Source organism: Rhinatrema bivittatum, chromosome 9 (genome assembly GCF_901001135.1).
Source record: "Rhinatrema bivittatum chromosome 9, aRhiBiv1.1, whole genome shotgun sequence".
Taxonomy (NCBI): Eukaryota; Metazoa; Chordata; class Amphibia; order Gymnophiona; family Rhinatrematidae; genus Rhinatrema; species Rhinatrema bivittatum.
Genome location: NC_042623.1, coordinates 34,911,116 through 34,933,072, shown reverse-complemented (window position 1 = coordinate 34,933,072; position 21,957 = coordinate 34,911,116).

Sequence of the window (21,957 nt, the reverse complement as noted above, 5' to 3'; positions counted from 1 at the left end):
CCGTCTCCGCTCCCTTGTCTTGTCGTCTCTGACTTCTGCACTTCGCCTAATTCCCTCCTGTCTCGAACCTGGTGCGACTTCTGGATTTTGCCTGATTGCCACCTGCCTTGACCCTTGGGAAGCCTCCACACTGCTTGTCGCTTGCCGGACGTTGGGGATTCATCTCAGCAGCCTGGTCTCTTCCTTCGTGGGAATGTTCGCCTTAGGAGACCTGCACCTAAGTCCAGCCAGTCCCGGCATCCAAGGACTCAACATGGAGGGAACAAGGGATGGTATTGGGGAAGGTCCTGTGGGGTCTCCGCTTCGACCAGTTCTGCCTACCAATGACAAGGACCTGTGGGGCTCCTCCCTGCAGGTAGCGTCAACCTTGTCTCGGCTCAAGGGTCCACCTTCAGAATAATTGAGCAATGGGCAAGCCATGGGCCTAGATGGGCTATAAAGCTTAGCAATTTAAACCCTTCCCACTGAGGAAGGAGGTCTCAAGACATTGGTCATGTAGTGGTGGAGCTTCAGTCCAAGGAGTAGATTCAGAGACTGATGGGAAGATGGAGTTTGGTCCCCCAGGAGGGTGCAGACCCAGCAACTGATCAGGAGGCAGAGTTTTGTACTCCATATGAGCGTGGACCAAACAGCTGAATGGAAGCTGACGTTTGGTCCCTCAGAACAACACGGATCCAGCCCAGTAGCATTTCTACACATGGGTGAGACTTGGGGTGGGAAGGGGAAAAAGAAAATGCAAGGACCAAAGGAAATGCAAGGAATTCAGTCTTTTCTTTATGGTAATACCTTAGGGGGACTAATACTGCCAAGTAGCTAAATGTGCTGCGTGATATCTTGTAGGAATGTATAGTCATGTAGTGTATTAAAACTTATCATAAACCACCAAACAGAGAGGGAAATAGAATCTAATTCTATTAATCAAAAAAGATTTTTTGAAAGTAATACAATGAGAGACAATATCATCAACAGATGCTCTAAGGTATTGTAATCTCCTGTCTCTCGCCCACAATGGGCCGCAGGCAGTCGTCAGCCCTATAGAGAAAATTTTCATTTAATCATTTACCGTCTCTCATTGTATTACTTTCAAAAAATACTTTTAATTTTTCAAGTGCTAAAAAATTAACTATTTATTAGTAACGCATCTTTGTAGCAATAGAATTGTGCAAAAACAGCTAACGTGCAAAAATTCAAAAAACTTGTACTTAGCCCAATAATTGACCATTCAAACCAGTCACTGTTAATTTATATCTCCCAACATGGCGCATGTTTCAACTGCAAAAACAGCCTTCTTCAGGGGACATCATCATTTGAAGTATGGGCACATATATTCTTTGATCCTAAAATGTACAACATAATAAAACAACAAATTTAAAATTTCACACACACTAACCATACTGTTACCTCACTATTCTCCAGTTAATTCAATTCTCTACCTCTATTTCCAACCACCCCGATGACAAAATACTCCATCTAGTAATATAACACCATACACTTTACCATCAAAAAACCACTGTCAATCTCTACCAAAAAAACTTAGAAACAACTGCTCATAACGCTTACCCGGACAATCTTTGCCGTCTCTCACAAGATCAAGATCATGGCGTCTCAGATGTTAACTAACCACTCTCCTGTTCTAAAATTTAAACTACCCACCACTCATACGTCACCGGAAGATCTTCAGTACTACATACCCCATGATCCATCACTTCCTCATTACCAACTCACACCCTTACTTCCTTGGCCAACAAAATACATTCTCCAAGCTGATACCCAATATCTGTTCAAAAAAATACCTAAAAATCATTAGTATTATTTAAAAAAACAGACCAATCAATGTCTTTATTTAAACCTTTAGGAAACACTGTGTTAAAATGATAAATCCATTTCTGTTCCCGTTGTAGAAGATACTGATCAAAATCACCTCCACGATTCGCTGGATAGGGCTTTTTGATTGCTGCAAATCTCAATTCATCAAATACATGGCTCTTCGCTATACAATGCTGTACTACCGGTGCTTCAATTTTATTTCTCAATACAGCACTCCGGTGTTCTATCATACGCGTCTTAAGACTGCGTTTAGTCTTACCAATGTATAGCATGGGACAAGGGCACCACAATCCATATACTACCCCCACAGATTCGCAAGTAGTTAAAGATGTTAGTTTGAATTGTTTGTTTCCAAAATAAGGCAACGTATCTCCAGCAAAAGACTGTGCACATATGGAGCATTTATTACAGGGATAATGTCCTTTTATAGCTGTCTCAGATGTATGCTTCTTCGTCTCATCCAAAAAATCGGAATGCACAATCATATCTCTAATATTTCTGCCTCTCTTTAAAGCAAATCTTGGAAATTTATACAAACCAGAATGTAATCGCAAAATATGCCAATACTTCTTGATGGCATTTTGTACTTTGTGAATCTGTGGTGAAAAGGGTAGAACACACACTACCCTATCTGAGTCCTGTTCCTTAACTGAAGGAGCAAATAGCAATTCTCTATTCACCCATCGTGCCCACTTACATGCAACAGAGAGGATATGTGGGGGATATCCTCTCTGTTGAAAACAAATCATCATCTTTTGGGCTTTCAGCTCATAAATTGTCTGAACTCGCTCTCTTCATCAATGTATCTTCTCCATATTTTTACCTGATGGGCAAATGGATTGGCTGTCAAAAATTTATTTCCAAACTCGCCCATATATAGGTTTGCAACATCGGGCGCCATTGTGATATCCTGGTGGTGTGGGAAGGTGAAGAGAGTGAGTTCAGACAATTTCTGAGTTGTGATGTGAATCTGTGGTTTACATATACTTTTGACAGAAGGAACGTGTCCTACCTTGATATCTCTATCACTTTACAGGATTATGGTTTTTATTTTTCGATCTATTGCAAACCTATGGACAAAAATACATTACTAAGATACGATAGCTGTCACCCTCTTCACTTACGTTCTAATTTGCCATTTGGGCAATTTTTATGTCTGAGACGATTATGCTCAGATTTATCAGAATTCAAGCTGAAAGCCCAAAAGATGATGATTTATTTTCAACAGAGAGGATATCCCCCACATATCATCAAGAAAGCATATAAGCGGGCACAATGGGTGAATAGAGAATTGCTATTTGCTCCTTCAGTAAGGAACAGGACTCAGATAGGGTAGTGTGTGTTCTACCCTTTTCACCACAGATTCACAAAGTACAAAATGCCATCAAGAAGTATTGGCATATTTTGCGATTACATTCTGGTTTGTATAAATTTCCAAGATTTGCTTTAAAGAGAGGCAGAAATATTAGAGATATGATTGTGCATTCTGATTTTTTGGAAGAGACGAAGAAGCATACATCTGATGAGACAGCTATAAAAGGACATTATCCCTGTAATAAATGCTCCATATGGGGGTAATTTTCAAAAGGAGTTACATGTGTAAATGTAGCTACTATTGTAGCAATTTTCAAAAGCCATTTACTCAAGTAAAGTGCACTTATGTGAGTAAATCCTATAGACAAGTCAATGGCATATATTGTAGCAATTTTCAAAAACCCACTTACTCAAGTAAAGTGAATTTACTCCAGTAAATCTGGTTTTTACTCGAGTAAATGCTTTTTAAAATCAGGCCCTTTGTGCACAGTCTTTTGCTGGAGATACGTTGCCTTATTTTGGAAACAAACAATTCAAACTAACATCTTTAACTACTTGCGAATCTGTGGGGGTAGTATATGGATTGTGGTGCCCTTGTCCCATGCTATACATTGGTAAGACTAAACGCAGTCTTAAGACGCGTATGATAGAACACCGGAGTGCTATATTGAGAAATAAAATTGAAGCACCGGTAGTACAGCATTGTATAGCGAAGAGCCATGTATTTGATGAATCGAGATTTGCAGCAATCAAAAAGCCCAATCCAGCGAATCGTGGAGGTGATTTTGATCAGTATCTTCTACAACGGGAACAGAAATGGATTTATCATTTTAACACAGTGTTTCCTAACGGTTTAAATAAAGAAATTGATTGGTCTGTTTTTTAAATAAAACTAATGAATTTTAGTATTTTTTTGAACAGATATTGGTTATCAGCTTGGAGAATGTATTTTGTTGGCCAAGGAAGTAAGGGTGTGAGTTGGTAATGAGGAAGTGATGGATCATGGGGTATGTAGTACTGAAGATCTTCCGGTGACATATGAGTGGTGGGTAGTTTAAATTTTAGAACAGGAGAGTGATTCGTTAACATCTGAGACGCTGAGACGCCATGATCTTGATCTTGTGAGAGACGGCAAAGATTGTCCGGGTAAGCATCATGAGTAGTTGTTTCTAAGTTTTTTTGGTAGAGATTGACAGTGGTTTTTTGATGGTAAAGTGTATGGTGTTATATTACTAGACTGAGTATTTTGTCATCGGGGTGGTTGGAAATAGAGGTAGAGAATTGAATTAACTGGAGAATAGTGAGGTAACGGTATGGTTAGTGTGTGTGAACTTTTAAATTTGTTGTTTTATTATGTTGTACATTTTAGGATCAAAGAATATATGTGCCCATACTTCAAATGATGATGTCCCCTGAAGAAGGCTGTTTTTGCAGTTGAAACATGCGCCATGTTGGGAGATATAAATTAACAGTGACTGGTTTGAATGGTCAATTATTGGGCTAAGTACAAGTTTTTTGAATTTTTGCACGTTAGCTGTTTTTGCACAATTCTATTGCTACAAAGATGCGTTACTAATAAATAGTTAATTTTTTAGCACTTTAAAAATTAAAAATATTTTTTTGAAAGTAACACAATGAGAGACGGTAAATGATTAAATGAAAATTTGCTCTATAGGGCTGACGACTGCCTGCGGCCCATTGTGGGCGAGAGACAGGAGATTACAATACCTTAGAGCATCTGTTGATGATATTGTCTCTCACTGGTAATCTTTTTTGATTAATAGAATTAGATTCTATTTCCCTCTCTGTTTGGTGGTTTATGATTATTGTGAGAGGAGTGTGGCTTCTGTGATTTTGATAGTGTATTAAAACGTATACATACTTGTAAATATTGTCAATCCTTCTTACAGTCCCAGCTGTGTTTTGGGTTTTCCTGAAGTGAAGGGAGGCACCAGTTGCCAAGCACCTAAGGAACGATGGAGCCCAACCAAGGGGGTCTCCTGCCAAGTTGGTCCAGGACTCAGGCATGCCCCTGCAAGGTAATTGGGTATGGTGGTGCTTTTTGCTCTCTGGTACAGATTCTGTTCAGATACAACTTTTTCTTTCACTGAATGTCTTTAAAATAAAATTGCAAAAAAAAAAAAAGAACTCAGACCAGTTTGTTGGTCAGAATCCTCCCTACTCTTGTCTCTCTTTTCTGTCTGGCCTTCTCGTTCAGCATCTGCCTCTTGTTCTCCTTTCTCACTGACTTGGTTTTTCTGTCTGTCTTGCAGCTCATTTTCCTGTGGGTGCAGCCAGGAGCAAATTGTGATGCCAGGCTGAGGTGTGGGAAAGGAGCCCCTCTGGATACTGCTGATACCTTGTGCCTATGCATCTCTCTCCCTCTCCCTTCCCATGTCAGCAGTGCTGGATCCGAAGTCTGGGGCTCCGTCTGTGCACCAGCTGTCCCCTGCTTCTTCAGAGCTGGCTCCTCCAGCGTTAGGCATTACAGGAGGCCCTGGGTTTAATTAACTCAGGCCTTATGCCACTGAGTACCATTATCTCTCCAGTTTTACTGCACAAGTCTGGGATTGTCAGCATGGCACTGTCACTTTCCAGGGCATGCAACTTGAGCTGCCTCTTTCTGATAGGTAAGCGTATCATTAAGTGGGAAAGAAGAGACACATAGACAAAAGACTGAGACAATGCCCCCTCCCCAGCCCCCAGAGACAGACAGATGGCTGTGTGTGTGTGTGGGGGGGGGGGGGGGGGGGGGGGTCAGGAATACACATAGAAAAATGAAGGAAAAACCAGAGAGAAACAGAAACAAAATAGATAAAGAAACAGAATACGACAGCAGATAAACTCTGGTCTATTTTTTTCTTCCTGCTGCAATACAGCAAACACTAGTTGATCTTCAGCTTTGCCTTCACTCTCTTGCCACTAAGGATTTTCTGTATTTCTTTCAGGCTTCACTGAGTTCTGATACCATTTTTGCCCTATCGCCTCCACCTTCCCAGCTACTACCCCTTTTCAAAGCTAAAAGACACAATCGGATTCCTCAGGGGGGGAGGGGGAGGGGGAATGGTTATTGGCTCTGGCATCACTCATTCACGTCAGTCTTCCCTGTGCAGAAATCTTTTGCCTGGTGGCCAGAACACCGGTCCTGCTTCCCTAAGCAGTCCCCAGTTCAAACGCCATTAGTTCCCAGTCCTAACTTCACCCTCCCCCACGTGCCCCAAACCCATGGGGGACCTACAAGAAAGTACATCTTGTAGACTTTAATCCTATCTCTTCTCCAGGCTGAAGAGCCTTAACCTCTTTATCCTTTCCTCACAGGGGAGTCATTCCAGCCCTTTTATCATTTTGCCTGCCTTTCCCTGAACCTTTTCCAGTTCCGCTATATCTTTTTTCAGATGGGGGCGACCAGAATTGCACACAGTACTCTAAATGTGGTCGCAAGATAGAGGTATTATAACGTTCTCCATTTTATTTTCCTAATAATTCCTAACTTTGTTTGCTTTTTTGACTCCTGCCACACACTAAGCTGAGGATTTCAATGTCTTGTACACGATGTCGCCTACATCCTTTTCCTGGGTGGTGACTCCTAGTATAGAACCTAACACTGTATAGCTAGAGTTTGGATTACTTTTCCCTATGGGGTAGATTTTCAAACCCCGGCGCACGTAAAAGCCTGGGGTTTACGCGCGTGGCCGGGCCAATTTTCAAACGGCCCGGCCACGCGCATAAACCCCGGGACGTGTGTAAGTCCCGGGGCTTGAAAAAGGAGCAGGGCGGGGCAGGGCTAGAGGCACCCGGCACAGCGGCCATTTGCCACTGTGCCGAGGGATCGCGCACCGGCAACTTGCTCCTGCTTCGAGGCACGAGCAAAAGGTAAAACAAGAAAATTGGGGGGGTAGTTAGGATAGGGATAGGGGAAGGAGAAGGAGAAGGAGAAGGGAGGTTAGGCTAGTGGGTTGGGAAGTTCCCTCCCAGTCCACTCCTTAATTGGAGCGGGCTGGGAGGGAACTGGGGAAGGCCCCGATGCGTCGCCGCACAAATTTGCTAAAGTTGACCCCCACCCCCCCCTTGCATGCGCTGACCTGGCATTTTATAACATGTACACGTCAGTAGGGATGTGAATCGTTTTTTGACGATTTAAAATATCGTCCGATATATTTTAAATCATCAAAAATCGTTAGAGCCGCAATACAATAACAATTCCCCCGATTTATCGTTAAAAAATTGTAAATCGGGGGAAGGGGGAGGGCGGGAAAACCGGCACACTAAAACAACCCTAAAACCCACCCCGACCCTTTAAAATAAATCCCCCACCCTCCCAAACCCCCCCAAAATGCCTTAAATTACCTGGGGTCCAGAGGAAGGGTCCCGGTGTGATCTTTTACTCTCGGTCCTCCGTGCGTTGTAGAAATGGCGCCGGCGCTACCTTTGACGCTACCTTTGACGCTACCTTTGACCTGTCATATGACAGGTCAAAGGTAGCGCGAATCGTTTTTCCGTACGGAAAATGGCGCCGGCCGTACGGCAACACGATTCAAATGCAGGAGGTCGTTCCAGACCCCCGCTGGACTTTTGGCAAGTCTTGTGGGGGTCAGGAGGCCCCCCCCCCAAGCTGGCCAAAAGTCCCTGGGGGTCCAGCGGGGGTCCGGGAGCGATCTCCTACGCTCCTGACGTCGGGGGACAAAAAAACAAAATGGCGCCGGCGCTACCTTTGACCTGTCATATGACAGGTCAAAGGTAGCGCCGGCGCCATTTCTACAACGCACGGAGGTCCGAGAGTAAAAGATCACACCGGGACCCTTCCTCTGGACCCCAGGTAATTTAAGGCATTTTGGGGGGGTTCGGGAGGGTGGGGGATTTATTTTAAAGGGTCGGGGTGGGTTTTAGGGTTGTTTTAGTGTGCCGGTTTTCCCGCCCTCCCCCCCCACTGGACCCCAGGTAATTTAAGGCATTTTGGGGGGTTCGGGAGGGTGGGGGATTTATTTTAAAGGGTCGGGGTGGGTTTTAGGGATGTTTTAGTGTGCCGGTTTTCGATTTACACAATATTTAAAAAACCCAAACTGCGACGATCCGATTCCCTCCCCCTCCCAGCCGAAATCAATCGTTAAGATGATCGATCACACGATTCACATCTCTACACGTCAGCGCACGCATGTTACAATATCTCTCTATGTGTCTCTCCATGTGTGTGCGCGTGTAAGTTTTGAAAATGTATCCCATGTGTATCATTTTACACTTGTCCGCACTAAATTTCATCTGCCATTTGGATGGCCAGCCTTCCTGCAATTTCTTGCAATTTGCTTGTGATTTAGCAATTCAGAATAATTTTGTGTTGTCTGCAAATTTGATCACCTCACTCACTGTTCCCTTATCCAGATCATTTCTAAATTTAATAAAAGGCACTGGTCCCAGTACAGATCCATGGGGCACTCCACTATTATCTACTTTCCTCCACTGAGAAAACTGACAATTTAGTCTTACTCCCTGTTTCTTGTCTTTTAACCAAGTTGCAATCTACAACAGGATTTTGCCTCCTATACCATGAATTTTAAATTTTCTCAGAAGTCTCTCAAGAGGGATTTTGTCAAATGCCTTCTGAAAATCCAAATACACTATATACACTAGCTCACCATTACCTGCATGTTTATTAACACCTTAAAAAAATGTAGCATATTAGTGAGTCAAGACTTCCCTTGGGTAAATTCATGTTGGCTGTGTCCCATTAAACCATGTCTATCTATATGCTCTATAATTTTGTTCTTTACAATAGTTTCTTTGATTTTTCCTGGCACTAACATCAGGCTCACTGGTCTATAGTTTCCCGGATCACCCCAGAGCTCTTTTTAAAGATTGGCATTACATCAGCCACCCTCCAGTCTTTAGGTGCAATAGATGATTTTAATGATAGGATTCAAATTACTAGTAATAGGTCTGCCATTTCATTTTTGTATTCTTTCAGAACTTTGGGGTGTATACTATCTGGTCCAGATGATTTGCTACTCTTCAGTTTTTCAGTTTGCCCTATTACATCTTCCAGGTTCACCGGGATTTGTTTCAGTTCTTCCGAATCATCACCATTAATTACAGTTTCTGGCATGGGTATCTTCACGATATTCTCCTTCATAAATACTGAAGCAAAGAATTAACTTAACCTTTCCACTATGGCCTTCTCTTCCCTCGGTGCCCCTTTTACCTCTTGATCATCTAATGCTCCAACTGACTGCCTCACAAGTTTCCCTGCTTTGGCTATATTTGAAAGAGGTTTTATTATGAGTGTTTGCATCTATGGCAAACTTTTTTAAAATTTTTCTTTTACCCGCTTTATCAATGTTTTGCATTTAACTTGCCTGCACTTATGCTTTCTCCTGTTTCTTGATTTGGATCCATTTATCCATTTTTTTTAAATAAAATATATTATAGCCACAATAACTTAACTATTCCGGCAGTTGTTTGGTCTGCCTTCTGCCTTTTTTTTAATGCATTAATGCATCTGGTCTGGGCTTCCAAAATTGGAGAGCGAGCCCAGAAGATATTTAAAAGAGGCGCTACAGCGGTGCGCTGCCACCGGCATGCCAAAGCTGCCTTGCCCTTCTATCAGTATCTACCTTTAATCAGTTGATCAGCCTGTTGGGGAGGAAAAGGAGACGGGCTGTACGCTCCATTCCAGCTGCGGCTACCCCACCTCCTGCGACTCTCCAGGTTAGACTTGTTTTTTTCCCCCGGTTTACAGGTGTCAGGGAGTGGAGAGCTTGAGGGGTTTTCCCCTGTTCCCTTTGAGGGTGATATTTCTCTCAGCCCTGATACTAGGTCCTCCGCCTTCTCAAGGGAGGGACAAACCTACAGCTACAGTGGGGATGGAGCCTTCTTCCAAACTGGATAGGGGCTCTATTGCTCATGCAGGACCCAGGGGTGTTTTTCAGAGTGTTCTTGGTTCTGAGAATGCCCCTTCTGGGGATCTTCCCAGAACCCTGGCAGTTTTATCTAATATGCCTGTTGTGGCTCGGACTTTCCCCATTGCCCTTGAGACTTTATGAACAGCTGTGACTACTTTGGAAAAATCATTATCCACTGGGATTGACAAGGCCATGTCTTCTTTAGAGCAATTACATTTACAAGTTATTGATCATTTTTCTTGAGTTAAGGAATGTAAAAAAAAAAAAAAAAGATGGGGGATCTAGAAGAACAGATAGTAAGTAACTTTGCAAAACACATCTTTGTTTTGATTATATATAATGAAATTTTGCATAATAAAATAGACAACAGGGAAAATTATTCTAGGAGATTTAATCTGCAGCTTATCAATTTTCCTGTTATTTCCACTGTTTCTCCTAGAGATATGTTTAATAGGATTTTTCTTGAGGTGTTGATTCTCCCCTGTTGAAGTTCCTGAAGTAATTAAGGTGTAATATCTGCCACGAAGAAGGGATGAGGGAGTTGTTTTTCATTCTTCAGCTGTCTTGACTGTTACAGTTGATGGTGCCAAGTTGTTAAATTCCTCCAGGCCCCAAGAGGTGGATCATCCTAGTGCTATTTTTTAGCCACTTTTGCTTTGGAAAAAATAAGGATCATATCCTGAAGTCTTTTTTTTTTTTAAGCTACAGAAATCCTTTTTGCGTAAAAGACTGGAAATCTTTCTTGATATTACTAAGGCAACACAAGCTAGACAGAAGTTATTTCTTCAAAACAGAGTTTTCATTTTGGGCACTAGTTTTCAGTTGAGATTCCCTTGTAAATGTCATGTTAAATTGGCTAACAATATATTTTTTATGATCCTGTACATCTAGAAAAAAATCTCCAAAACAAGGAAGCTGTTTTGCGAATTGTGCATAGGTCAATTTAATTAATACTGGAGACTGTTCTCAATTTTTTTTCTTCTTTATGCTACCCTTATTGTGGTCTACATACAGACAATTACTGTTTTTAAGTTTTTTATTTTGTATTATCTTTCTTTAATCTTCAACCTCAATGCTGTAATTGTTCTGTTTTCATTCTAAATGTTTGTGATTTATAAGCAATATGAAAATAAAAATATAAATAATAAAAAAAAGACATTTCAAGGTTAGTTTTTTTGTTTGTATATACAATCTTCCTTGCAGTTGATAGGGATAACTGGGAATCTTTTACCTCTATCTGCTCTTTATTTAAAGAACCGAGCTACTCTTACCTTTATTGGAACCTCTTTATCAGGATGCTCCAACTTTCCTGTATTTTAGCATCTTCAAAGATTCCACCCTCCGAACCATGCGCTGCTGAGTGACTGTTGACTTCCCCCATGTTCTAGTTTAAAAGCTGCTCTATCTCCCAGGTAAATATTAGTGCCAGAAGCCTGGTTCCCCCCCCCCCCCCCCCCCTGGTTAAGGTGGAGCCCACCCATTCAGAATAGGCTCCCATTTCCTAATAAATCTAAAGCCCTCTTCCCTGCACCATCATCTCATCCACGTATTGAGGCTCTGGAGCTCTGCCTGCCTCTGGGGTCCTGCACATGGAGCAGGGAGCATTTCTGTGAATGCTTCCCTGGAGGTTTTGGATTTCAGTTTTCTATGTGAAAGCCTAAATTTGGCTTCCAGAATCTCCCTATCACATCTTCCTATGTTGTCAGTACCCATATGTACCATGACAGCCAGCGGATCCCCAGTACTATCTAAAATCCTATCTAGGTGACATGTAAGGTCTGCCACTTTTGTACTAAGGCAGGCAAGTTACCACATGATCCTCACGTCCACCTGCCCAGCTATTTCTTAATGATAAAATCACTATGATGATCATCCTTACCCTTCCATCCTGGGCGCTAGCCCTTGGAGATCCATTCTTGGTGCAAGAGGATAATGCATCACCTGAAGAGAGGTCCTAACTACAGGATCACTTCCTGTTACACCAGGTGACTTTGCTCCTCCAAGGCAGCACAGAGGCTGCCAGACCGGAGTTGGGAATTGGCTACTATAGCACAGAAGGTCTCCCCTGTTTGCCTCAGCTTCTCCAGGTCCACCACTCTAGCCTCGAGAGATCAGACTCATTCTCTGAGAGCCAGGAGCTCTTTGCCTCGTGTGCACGCATACAAACCTCTACCAAATCATACATGTAATACTTGGTGCAAAAGACTGGAAAGCCCTCATCTCACTGCTGGATTGCTGATTGCATCTTAATATTATTGAGTTCTTAGTTAATTAAGGTTGCTATGGGAATAGGGGTGCTTAATTAATTAAAGTCCTTGAAATGTATTGGTGTATTTAATGTTAGTTTGGTAATGATCTACAAGGTGAAAATTGTTAATCTATTGATAAGGGCTGGGTTTACTCCCTCATTTATCTAACTCCCTGATTGATTCTTGTTGTGAAAAATGTGCCTCCTGTCCTCTTAATTGGGATAACAGTCTATAAATCAAAGAATGTACTCAGGGCAGGAGGGAAAGAAAACCCTAAGAATTTACCTAGCTTATGATACATCTGCCTTTGGTGAGTGTCCAGTCTTAGTTTCTGGTGTCAAGCTTTCCCCTTTCCAGCTCATTTGTACATTGTCAAATACCTGACAGACCATTTTCCTAAATGTTTTGTGTAAACTTTCTTTCATCTTTTTTTTTTTTTATATGGGGTGTCCCCAGTATAAGGAGAGTCAGACAGGCTATCAATGGGGGAACTCAAATCTGCATTAACCCCAATTATTTTCTCCTGTACTTCATTCAGTACCTGCCTGACTTCTGACAGCATCTCATTTTCATATTGTTCTTGTTGGTTCTAATCTCTGAATTTCTGAGTCCTCCAATTTCTGTTTTTGCTGTTCCAGATTAGTCTAGACTGATGTAATTTCCCCATGTAGTCTGCATTATATATTTATTTATAATTTTCATTTGATTTCCTCCTAAATATAAAAAAATATCCTTGAGCAGTTTACAATAAAAAGCAGTACAATTAAAACCACATCCTTACAAATAATGTAGCATAATCGGTGTTAACATACTCAGTAGTATAAAACATCCTCACCCTCATTCTGTACAAACACCAATCCATTCCTGTTATGACTGTCGGTCGCAGGCGGCTGCTACCGATTCAACTCACGTCTTGTGCTGCCCTGCTCTCCTCGCCGGGTCTACTTGCAGCTGGGGCCAGCAGCTGCCACCGCATACCTCTGAACTCCGCGTGGCGGCCGGGACACAGCCGTCACCCACGCCGACTCTGGGCCTTCCTCGGCGTGCGCGCGTGTGCTCCTGGATCTTCCGTCCCCGCCGGATGACATCACTAGGTTGGGATTCTTAAGCACCACCTTCGCCCCTAGCAAACTGACTTGGCAACGAGTTCCTTTGCTACTGGTGTTCCTGCTATCTCTCGGACATTGGTTCCTGTTCGGACCTTCCTGCGACTCTGGACCTGGGCTCGGGTACCCACTCCTTGGGGGCCCGCTGTGCTCTACTCAGAGTCTTGGTCTCCTGGCTTCCCCCGCTCCTCAGGCTAGCCCTGCGCTTCCCAGAAATCCTGGTTGCTGGTTTGGAAATTTGACGCGCTGCTTCCCCGCTCCTTGGGACAGTGCCTACACCAGTGAGTGCACCTGCGCATCCCTGCTCCTCGGGGCAGTGTCTACATTCTACACCGGTGACTCTGCCTGCGCTTCCCCGCTCCTTGGGACAGTGCCTACACCAGTGAGTGCACCTGCGCATCCCCGCTCCTCGGGGCAGTGCCTACATTCTGCACCAGTGACTGTGCCTGCGCGTCCTCACTCCTCGGGGCAGTGCCTATGTTCTACACCAGCGACTGTACTCGGCCCCTTCCCCGCTTCTTGGGGCAGAGCCTCAGGTTCTCTATTGGAGATTCCTTCGTGCGCATACCCCGCTCCTCGGGGTTGCTGACGTCACTACTTCGGAGATTCGACTCAGGCTTCCCCGCTCCTCGGGACGGCCTACGTCATCACACCAGAGCCTCTCTCACTATGCAGCTCCGCCCCCTTGGGACAGTCTCTGCTGCCTACCTCCAGAGGTTCCTGTCTCATGCTCCCCGCTCCTCGGGGCCTGCCTAGCGCCTCTCCGTTGGAGGTTCCTGCTCTGGCACCTGCATCCCCCGCTCTCCTTGACTATTGTGAGTTCCTCTCTGAACTGTGTCTCTTACCTCGCTCCTCGGGATCCCTCACAGCACTCTCTCTACTGGCTCCTGCGATCACATGGCAATGATGCAGGTTGCTTTTCTCTACCGCTACTATCATCTCCTGCTGCAGCTGATCTCGCCTCCCGATGGTGAGGACCTGTGGGGCTCCTCCCCACAGGTAGTATCAACCCTCACCTCAGGCCAAGGGCCCACAAACCCACGAATCCTAACAATTCCATTCCCTTCCTAACTTCTTCTATCACTCCCAATCCCTCTCACGTAATTTCTACACACCACCCCTCCTCTAGCTCCTTATATCCACCCCTTACCTCTCAATTTACAGCCTCCACCTTTCCTTATCCTCTCCCACGCCTCTATTCTTTAGAGATGTGAATCGGAACCAGAATCGGTTCAGATTTCACTCCCGATTCACATCTCTACTATTCTTCTACTTCCTTATGTAAAAACTTGTTGGAAAAAAATGTTTTCACCTTTTTTCAGAAGGTCATAAAATTCAGATCCAATTGAAACTCCACAGAAAACAAGTTCCATAAATTTGGCCCAAAGCAAGAGAGAGTCATTTTTTTTCTGTTCAGGTCAACCACACCACCAGGAATCTCAGCACTACCAATAGAGCTTGCTGCAATGATCACAATGATCTGTGGAGCTCATAACAAGAAAATAGGTCTGCTAAATAAAGTGGTTTGGCTTGATGCAAACATTTAGGTTCTGATATAATTGGCTGTGGCTGAATATCCAACTGCACTCATTGGCCACCACTTAGCCAGGCAACTACTTATCTGGCTAAGTGGTGGGAAGGACAGGCAATCTACTTATCTAGCTAATTTAGGCTGCTGGCAAGAGAGGGAGAGAGAGAGGAGCTCATAAAATATTTAACTATTTATACCACTATAAGAGGGGGCACTAGTAATTTGGGGTGAGGTTTGAGGGGGTGGGGTGGCTATTTAACATGCATAGTCATACATACGAACAGCACAGTTACTATCAGTGAAGATTTAAATGTGATTTGGAGTGATGAAAGGTGAAAGAAGAGTAGAGTAGATTTGTACAATGTATTCTCGACCTAGTTTGATGCACTCTCTGCATCAAGCTAGGTCAAGAGTACATTGTACAAATCTCATCTTTGTGTACCTTTCCTCACTCCAAATCACATCAAATCTTCACTGATAGTAACTGTGCTGTTCATATGTATGACTATGCATGTAAAACTGCCCCCCAAAACCTAGACCACCACCAAAACCTCACCTCGAGTTACTAGTTGTCCCCCCTACAGTGGTACAAATAGTTTACTTATATGTAACTCTTATAAAGAGTCTCTCTCTTTCTCCTCCCCCCCCCCCCCCCCCCAATTGGGGTAACATGATCTGAACTCTGTTATTATGTTCTAAATCAGATAAACCAAGTGAAAATACAAATTACAGAACCAATACCAATGTTGAACCCTGTGAAAAACTCCAGGAATTTACACCAAAAAACCCAGCCCTCCTCCCCAGGATAAAAACCAAAACTAAACTGGATTAAATATCAAGCTGTAAATCATTCAAAATGAGACAATGGACTTTGAGAGATAAGTCTATTTGCATGAGGATTTGCTGATTTATATGTTTACTTTTCCATAATCAGCAGATGATGGAGAGCGTTCCCCCATCTAGTCACTGGAGGAAAGTCAGTCAACCTCCAACACTGTAGGATTGAAGTCTTTGCTAGAAGGCACATCTTCCACAGCCATGATTTCTAGAATGTAGTCCCTCTAAGCAAGTAAAACACATCATCAAAAAGAAAGACTGAGAAGAATTAAGAACCCAAGTCTGAGCTGAGATAGGCCTGAATTTTATGCCAGAGAATCTGAATAATAGAACAAGACCAAAAAAGATGACAAAGTACCCACCTCTTGACCACATTTAATACAGCAATCTGATTCAGAAAGTTTTGACAAACATATTCTTTTTTTGGGAGAAATAAAATCACATAAAGAACTTATAAGGTGTTTCGGCTCAAATCTACATTTACTGAAATCTTAATTCTTTTGAAACAATTTTGATAATGTTTAGCTGTACACTGTACCCCCAATTTAGTAAACCATTTGCAATAACGGGTTATACCTGACAAATCTTTATTCATTTTCAATAAAGATGCATACAAAATTGAAACACTGTGTGAAGTCTTCCCTTCCATATCTAACAGATTCAAAAGGGCATCAGATACATGCTTCTGCAAAAGAGCAGGGTCTAAAGAATTAACATAATGATGAACTTGTAAATGAGCAAAAAAAAAAAAAAAATGTTTGAAACCAAGACTATATTTATTTTGAAGATCTGAAAAGGGAAGAATGCAGGCATTAATATCCAATAGCTGAGAAATGAAATTTATACCTTTGTCCCCACCAATTTAAAAAACATTATTATAGATCCCAGGAAGAAAATCCTTATCCCCCCCCCCCCCCCCACAGTGGTAACCAGGTAGAGATTTATGATTGAAGGATAAGGTCTTGCATAACCATTTCCACGTTCACAGTCTATAAGGAGGGGAAAACTGGAAGGAAGGCGCATGCAAAATATATCCCAAACTTCAAGGGGAAGCTAAACTTTCCTCCAATGCTCTTAGAATATAAAATGATGTGTGAAATAGCCAATTTGCAAGATGTTGCTGTTAGGATTTTGCCTGCAAAACAGCCTTATCCTACCTTCTCATTGTGTTCGGCAGTCCGGATGCTACCCCCTGCAAACCACTGCTCTTACCTTCCCCCAGGTGGGCTGGAGGAGTCCCTCAGCAATGCAGTAGGACGCTGCCAACACCGCACACCATGCCTCCCCCTTGGTACACGTGTACACCACGTCCTGGAATTTAAAGGGACCGCAACGGGAACATCCTCACGGTCCCTGGAGATGACATCCCTGGGTCAGCCTTATGTAAAGGCGGCTCCCCAAAAGCAACTCGCCTCAGCAACAGGTCCAACTACTCCCAGTAGAGCGTGTTGCATTCCAGCCTTGTCTTCTGTCTTCGTTCCAGTCCATCCACCTTGCCCGCTTGTTCTTGTCCTTGCCTGTCTGCCCTGTCTATCCGTCCCTCTTATTCTCCCTCAAACGGATACCTGGTTTGACCTTGGATATGACTGATTACTGCCTGGTTCCGACCATTGCCTGGATCTCATACACACCTAACTGCCACCTCCCCATGACCCTAGCCAAGCACGAACCTACCCTTCTGCCATCAGCAGAGACCCCCACCTAAGTCCTGCTGACCCTGGCACCAAAAGGCTCAACCCAAAGGGAACAAGGGGTGGTATAGGTGAAACATAGAAACATACAAATAGTGGCAGAAAAGGACTACTGGTCCATCCAGTCTGCCCAGCAAGCTTCCCATGGTAGTATCTGCTGTGCAGATTACCCCCATGTATCAGTCAGTGCTGCTTGATATGCTTTGCTTATGGACTTGGCTGTAGAGGCAGTCCTTTGGCTTTTTTCCTTAATGAAAGTGAAGGTCTTGACAGTTCTCTGCTTTGCCTGGGTCCACCTGCCAACGGTGGGGAACCTGCAGGGCTCCTCACTGCAGGTAGTGTCAATCCTGCCTCGATCCAAGAGTCCACAGATACACCACTTCTTGACTCCTGCAATGACTTCTCCCCACCAGCAGAGGCCCTCAATAGCCTCACCACTAGCCTTGTCAAGCTCCTCCTCACTGCCTTTGCCACATCCAAGTCTCATTCCTTTGTGACCCTGCCCTGCCAGAAGCTCCTTGTCTTCTCTTGGTATCACTTCCATGACCTGACCTTTGTTCTTGCCTTGCCTTGTTGCTTATGGGCCTTCTAGTCCTTGTCGTGTGGCCTTTGGGCCTTCTTGCCCTGTTGCCTTGTGGCCTTCAGGCCTTCTTGCCCTGTTGCCTTGCCTAGTCAGTGGCCTTCTAGTTTCTTGCCTTGCCTTGAGGCCCTTGGGCCTATCCTGCCTTATTTCCTGTCTTGAGCCCTTTGGCCTATTCTCTCTTGTATCCTGCCTTGGGGCCTTCAAGCCTATTTTATCTGTTCCATGTCTTGCTGCCTTCAGGCTTTTGTGTTCTTTGTTCAGTTTTTCCCTCGTCTGCCTTGTCTAACTCCTGCCCTAGTCTGCCTTGTTGGTCTTGTTCTGTCTGTTCCAGGATCCTGTCCAGTCCTGCCTGTACCAGAGACTTGTCCTTACCTTGCCTTTTCCATGTCTTTCTTGTCTAGTTCCAAGTTCTGCCTGCCAAGCCAGCCTTGCCTTGTTCTGCCTGCGTGCTTTGTCCACAGCCTGCCTTGTCCAAACCTTGTCCCAGCCTTCCTTCAGCTTGCCTGTCCGGCCTTGCCCATCCAGCCTTGTCATGCCTAGTCGTGTTCCAGCATGTGCGGACTCACCACTATGATGTAATGACACTGCAGAGACCTACTGGCCCTCCAGAACCCAAGGGCTCAACTTGCGGGGGAGGGGGCTGGTTAGGCAGAAGACCAACCCTTGCCATGCCCCGAGTCCTGCCTTGCAGTCCTGTGCCGCTCCCCAGGTGGGTTTCCCTGACTCCAGAACCCATGACAGTCGTATATTGCACGCTAAATTACAGAGTTTCATGTTTGGTAAGGCCAAAGGCTTCATCAAAATATTAAAAACTATCTTTGCCCTCTTCCTGAACCACAAAAATTTCTTAAGAATGGATCCCAATGTTTTCAAATCCTGTCATAATAAAAAAATATAGGTACCAATTGCAGCACATAGAGCCATTTGGGAAGGATCATTATACAATGCAAATACATTCTCCCAGATAAAGAAATAAGAAAATTGGACTAATTGAAAAATAACCATTTAGAGTTATCCAGCAGAAAAGAAACATTCTTCCTACCGGTATATAAGGCTGTGATGCTGAGTGGTCAGGACTAGCCAGAGAACAGACTCCAAATTGGACTCTGGCAAAAATCTTTATGAGCTTCTTTATTTGTGGGCTCTTTATTTTTGACCTTTCTAAATGGGCAGAGGTTCTCCTGATGACCATTCCCTGCACAAAGGGAACAGAAGGAAAAATTGTCCACAGTTTAATTTCTGAGCTGATTTGAACTCCCTGAGGTACTTTTCTTCTTCCGGGGTGAGGATTTTTCCTGCTTTGGGGTTTTTCCTTTATCCCCAGAGACTTTACAGTCTATTGTTGGCCGGGTCACTAAGCTGACATCCATAACGTCAGGCCCCGCAAATCAGCAGTCCCTTGCTAAATTACCCTTCTGACCACAGTTAAAGCATGTAGAACAGACCTTGGCCTGCATTCTTGGTACAGAAGATGAGTTCTTCACTTCTGAGAGTCGCTGCCGGGAAGCCTCACTCTCTGTGCTTCACAGGACATTTGTGCGGGCTGTCTGTCTAGCCTTCTTACCACATCGGGCATTAACTGCACCTGGTGGAAGACGCCTGCCACTTCTAGCAAGGATATGGATCTTGCCTGCTTTCTGGGCCACTTCCCCACTGAGTATCTCTCCGGACAGGAGAGGAAGAAAAAAACCTAAATACCTGCTGGCCTGTTCGTTCAGCCCTGTCTCACTGCTTGACCCCTGCCCTGAGTGAAACTGGAAGGTCCCAGGGGAATGAGGAAAAAAAAAAGTTTTTCTGTTTTTCTGTTGCAGTTGTGGGCTTTGCCCGTGCTTCCTGCTTAGGCAAGCGATCCCACTACTATATGTGATGCCAAGTGTTGAGAACTAGCCAGAGAACAGACCGCAGGCTGGACTCTGGCTACAAAATTTATGAGCTTCTTTATTGTTAAGCAATAGTAAACTAAAGAATTTAGCTTATTTGTGCACTTCAACACAATAATTGTAACTTACAGTTCGTATTCTCGAGGCTTCCATCTCTCTCACTGGGCCTCCCTCATCCCTCTGGCCCTGGTCTCTTATCCCTGTTTGCAGTGATCCACCCTATCCCAGAATCCCTTGCTGGGTTGGGACTTAAGGAGGACCGGTACAGATAGCTGTGTTCTGAGGGAGTTCCTTACATGCTCCCTCACAAACAGGTCAATACAGTAAAGTGCAGCCGCGGTTACCCTGCTTCTAACCCGCCTTCTACTCACAATTTGGCCGCGTTAGTCCAACCCGTGATTCACTATCCCTTTAACCCATTCTTACCGCCTCTTTAAATCAACGAGTAACCCCTTCCGCCCGCGGCATGTATATGAGATGTAAACGATCGGATTAGCTATTCCCCCCCCCATTCAGTAACGCCGCCCCGACTATCGCCTTTTTAACCTGCAGTTTAGCCGCGCGTTTAACCTGCTAATTTACCGCCTATACCCCTACGTTAGAGGCAGGGGTAAGGGTAGACGGCAAACTTTCCCCAAAAGAAAACCTAAAAATAAAATCCCCTCCTCCCGAAGCGACTGGACATGTAAAATATTGAAAACCTAAAATCCCTCCTCCCGAAGCGACTCGACATGTAAAATATGTGAATAAGTGTAACCAACTTACTTTTTGTTTCTTTTTCAGCCCTTTCAGCCTTCTCTGCCGTCCTCTGGAGGGGGCAGCTGGCGGCAGGGCGGCGAAAGCGGCTTCCAGCGGCCCCCGCTGGCGAAGACGGACGAACGCAGCCCGTAGTGCACGGGCGCTCAAGCCAATGAAAGCACATGGACGGGCGTGTGTGACGTACGCCGTGACGTCACGCACGCGCGTTCATGTGCTTTCATTGGCTTGAGCGCCCGTCAATTTGGGCGCTCTAGCCAGCGAAGCGCATGACGTCACGCGTACGCTTCACTCCAGCAAGCGTACGCCGTGACGTCATGCGCTTCGCTGGCTCTAGCCATTGGCTTGAGCGCCCAAATTGACGGGCGCTCAAGCCAATGAAAGCACATGAACGCACGTGCGTGACTTCACGGCGTACGTCACGCACGCCCGTCCATGTGCTTTCACTGGCTTCAGCGCCCGTGCACTACGGGCGTGCGTTCGTCCATCTTCGCTGGCGGGGGCCGCTGGAAGCCGCTTTCGCCGGGCTGCCCCCGCTCTGCCCCCTCCGGAGGACGGCAGAGAAGGCTGAAAGGGCTGAAAAAGAAACAAAAAGTAAGTTGGTTACACTTATTCACATATTTAACATGTCGAGTCGCTTCGGGAGGAGGGATTTTAGGTTTTTAGGTTTTCTTTGGTTAAAGTTGGGATCCACTTCCTGGTGCCTGTCATTTCAAATGTCATTTGAATGACATTTGAAATGACAGGTACCAGCCACCCAGGATACTGTATAGGCGCTGTATAAAGCGCTATACAGTAAAATGGGTTGCGCGGGCCTAACGCTTCACGTATCTTGGACGCGGCTTGCATTTGCAAGCTATTTAAATACAGTATCGAGCGGTAGGTGAGCCGGACTGTGCGTGCGGCAAACGCGGGTGCGCCCACTAACGCAGCTCTTCCTACCGCTCCTTACTGTATTGGCCTGAAAGGTACTCAAATCTGCCAGCAAAAGAATCCCTAAGTATTTAAGAAAATCTCTAGCCTATTTCAAATGGAAATCAGGCCCTCATAATTGGTAGCAGAATTGAAAATAGTCATTGTCTCAGATTTGTCCAAATTTACTTTTAAACCTGCCATAAGGAAGTGACCAGCTGAGACATGTAACTCAAGATGTTATCAGCAAAGGCTGCCAACCTAAACTACTCCTTCAGCCCCAGCTTTATTCCAGAGATTTTAGCGTTAAGTGCAATAGATCTCAAAAAAGGGCCCAAGGTTAACAAAAACAAAAGTAGAGATAAAGGACGCCCCTGT